We start from the raw sequence: 4,564 nt of genomic DNA on the forward strand, positions 1-4,564 counted from the left end.
ATTCTATCATCTTGCAACAAGGTCTTAGATATCACATATATCTCATACCTCGCTTATTTCTGAAAACAAACTTTTCAGCTCCTTACTTTTCAAACGGATTTGAACATCAAGTTTCACGGAGACAAGATGATTCTAAGTACTAATTGAAACCATTGTTCTTTGAATCAGCAATGTGACGTTTACTAAAAGTTTGCAATAGGACTTAATCATTTCTTGATTCTTTAACAATACGGTATCAGTCCGTAAAGTTACTTGTCAGACTTAACAGTATTTCTATCTCAATTACAAGACTAGCGCATGGTAGAAAACGGATGCCAATTCTACAAATTTAATTCAAAATACTACTCAGACTATGTTCATGATAATTAGTTCAAGTTTTAATCTAATTACTAATGAACTCCCACTTAATACAACATCCCTCATAGTTGTTAAGTGGAACACGATCCATATCCACTACACCAAAACCGATCATCACGTGAGATGATGTAGCTTCAATGGTGAACATCAACATGTTGATCATATCATCCATATGACTCGTGTTCAACCTTTCGGTTTCCGTTGTCCCGAGGCCATGTCTGTACATGCTAGGCTCGTCAAGCAAACCCAAGTATTCCGCGTGTGCAAACATGGCTTACACCCGTTGTATGTGAACGTAGAGTCTATCACATCCGATCATCACGAGATGCTTCGAAACGACGAACTGTAGCAACGGTGCATACGAGGGGAGAACACTTTATTATCTTGATATTAATGTGAGGGATCATCTTATAATGCTACCGTCGCGATCTAAGAAAAATAAGATGCATAAAGGATTAACATCACATGCAATTCATAATGTGATATGATATGGCCCTTTCATCTTTGCGCCTTTGATCTTCATCTCCAAAGCACGGACTTGATCTCCATCATCAACGGGCATGATCTCCATCATCGTCGGCGTAGCGTCAAGGTCCATGGCGCCGTCTTCATGGTTATTCACCGTGTGTAGCAACTATTACAACTACTTTGAAATAATACTCAACATGAAATATAAAGACAACCATAAGGCTCCTGCCGGTTGCCACAATACAATAACGATCATCTCATACATATTCATCATCACATCATGGCCATATCACATCACCAAACCCTGCAAAAACAAGTTAGACGCCTCTAATTTGGTTTGCATATTTGTTGCGGTCAGAAACCCACCGGCGAGCAGCGACGGGCAACACAGTAGAGCCGGGAGGCTCCCAGAACTGCGGCTGGCCCTGGTCCCTCGAGCGACGGCCCGCAAAGCCTCGGCACGCACGTCCGATGCTGGTGCAAGGGCGTGCCACCTGACCTATACCTGGTCAGGAAGGTGATGAATCTGCTTCGCTTAGTTTCCTGCATGGCATACACGTAAACATTAAATACGAGCCTCGATCGGCTCTCAGGTTGTCCTGTGAATCGGCTCAAGGAGCCGATCCACCCATGATTCGTATGAGGTCTACGATCACATGGTGGTCCTGCTTGATCAATATAAAGCTAAAACGACCTACGACGATTTAGGGTTTTCACCACATAATCGGAACATCCTACGTGTGATTGAGCCTGGCAGCCACGCACGGTGATAATAAACCAACCCTAGACAAGGCCTAAAAACCAACATGAAGTTGATCCCCGGAACATCTTATCTAGGGCTAGCAAACTACACCCTACGCGCTACTGGATCCTTCAACCCGTTTGCAAGGCCTAACTATGCAGATATTAAACTAATCCTTGAAGAACAAGGAGCAATCATAACGGATCGGATCGACTAAACAATGTTCAAGCGAGGTGCCGCCCTTACACCTAAGATAGGTGTAAGGGCGGCTAGACGTCTAAGGGTTGCATGGACAAAAGCATGTGACATGATGAAACAATGCTAATCCTAACACATCTATGATAACTACGTTGCTCGCCATCAACAAAGCTTCAGCACGAGCAACGCATGAACAACGAATAAACGTATACTGCCTAGATGCGATCTAGGCAGTATGATGCTTACCCGGAAGAAACCCTCGAAACAAGGGGTTGGCGATGCGCCTAGATTGGTTTGTGATGAACGTGATTGTTGTTTTTCTCAATAACCCTAGATACATATTTATAGTCCGTAGACTTTCTAACGTGGGAATAATCCCAAACGTGCACGAGCCAAATTCTATCTAACCGACACGTATCCTACTATATTTACAGATACACGGGCAAACTAGCCCAAACTTTGCATACAAGGCCGATTCATGTATATCTTCCGTGTATATTCTTCAAGCCCATCTTAATCGCGGCCCACCTCTGATCTGGTCAAATTCTGGTGATAACACATGCCCCCCTGGTTTTGGAAATGATAATTCCAAAATCACTCTGCTTTCTCTTCGTCGGGTCATGTCGTGGCAGAGCAGAACCGTCGCAGTACCCTTCATCATGATGCCTTGCCTTCTCAACTTCTCCGCGTGACCTGGCAATTTTTTTTTCTTTGGGCACCACCTCCTCGGAAACTGCTGTGGCATTGAATCTCCACTATATCCCCTTTTTATTTAACCGCTCCAAACAGTTCGCCACTTCATCCCCTTGCTCTGTTCTGGCCATCGGCACCAAGAAACCCCAATCTCAGAGCAATGTCTTCCTCCTCTTCCTCCTCCTCCCGCGAACCCACGCCAGAGTGGGATCCGATGGCGGCTCTGATGGCGGCACACGACGAGCGCGCCCCAGAGGAGTGGGACCAGGAGGACCACGCCTCCTCCGTCTGGTCCGAGGACGACAAGTCCTTGACCAGCGGAGATGAAGACCTCCAGTTCCTCGCTGATGGGGAACTGGAATCGGAGAGCGAGGACGACTCGTTCTCCTGGGACGATTACACCTCCTCTGAGGAAGAGGAGGAGGAAGACGACGACGACGACTCCCTCGAGGATTACCCGCCGGCGAAGCGCTTCCGCGCCGGGTCCGACGACGACGACGACGATGATGAAGATGAGGAGGCCCCCAATGAGGGCCACTGGAGCAGCGACGAGGAGCCCGCCGGCAGCAGCGCCGACGAGAGCTCCGATGACGATGACGAGGGCAGCGACGGCCCGTAGACTAGGATCTACTAGTACAGGCCTAGTAGTAGTAGCAGATTGGTCAATAGACCTTTCTTTTGTTCTTCCTCCCTTGAGCAATCGGCTCTTTCTTCGTAAGAAATCCTATTATTAATGAAGAAAATATTCCCCTATTAATTTTGCTTTCTTGTCAATTTTGCCGATTGTCAAACGAAGTCGCTGCACAAAGAGCCGATGGCAGGGCATCGGCCTGCACTATAAACACGATTTGAGGCCAAACAGTTGCCTATTCACACGGTCAAATAGATCCAGTCCATGTCCAAACTATCCTCCAACCTCAAACGCACAGATTCAACTCCTCAGCAAATCCACTGGGAGATTCATCTCAGATGTCATGATCTCTGGCCTGAAACCGATCTGTTAACCTGCTCAATTGAGCTTGTTCCTCTAGAGTTAATGGCAATGCATCGGCTTTTTTATTCTTCTGAAGTCGATGTCCGTGCATCGGCTGTACTAGTATACTTATTTCTCAAGTCGATGTCTGCGCATCGGCTGTGATTTGTATAATTTTTTTTTTACTGGCCAATTTCATGAATCGGCCCCCACATTTCACTGCTCGTCATCCCACATGCTTGGGAAATATTTCTTGAGATGTTGACCATTGACAGCTGCTGGGAACTTAGCACCGTCCAGCTGCTCCAGCATGTATGCATTACCCTTCAAAACCTGGACGACTTTGTAAGGACCGTGCCAATTAGGAGACCATTTGCCATATGCTTTATCCTTGGTTCCTAGTGGCAACACGGCTTCCCACACTAGATCACCAACTTGAAACTCCTTTGGTCTCACCTTCTTATTGTATGCACGAGCTACCCTGGCTTTGTTCTCTTTAATCTTCTCCAACGACCAAAGTCTAAGTTCCGTTGCATCCTCAATAGTGTCACTCATCAGGGCTGCATATTCTTCAGCTGTCAGGTCATTCTGAAACGTGACACGTCTCGACCCAGCCGTAATTTCCCAAGGTAATACGGCTTCCTGCCCATAGACAAGCTGGTATGGCGAAGTCTTTATAGCTCCATGGCATGACATGCGATAGGCCCACAAAGCTTCTGACAATGTCTCATGCCACACCCTAGGGTTCTCGTCAATCTTCCTCTTAATCAGCTTGATCAGGCTTTGATTGGACGCTTCAGCTTGCCCGTTGGCTTGAGCATAGTATGGAGACGATCGGATCAGCTTGATCCCCATGTCATCGCAGAACTTTCTGAATTCTTTAGAAATAAAGACCGAACCTCCATCGGTCGTGATGGTTTGGGGAATCCTGAACTTATGAATGACGTGTTCTTTGACAAATTTGATAACATCTTCCGATTTTACCTTCTTCATAGGAACGGCCTCCACCCATTTGGTGAAGTAATCTGTAATGGCCAGAATCCACCCGTGGCCTTTGCTCGACGCAGGATGGATTTTGCCGATCATATCCATGCCCCAACCTCGAAATGGCCAAGGCTTGATGATGGGGTTCA

The sequence above is a fragment of the Lolium perenne genome, chromosome 5, assembly GCF_019359855.2.
Source record: "Lolium perenne isolate Kyuss_39 chromosome 5, Kyuss_2.0, whole genome shotgun sequence".
Classification (NCBI taxonomy): Eukaryota; Viridiplantae; Streptophyta; class Magnoliopsida; order Poales; family Poaceae; genus Lolium; species Lolium perenne.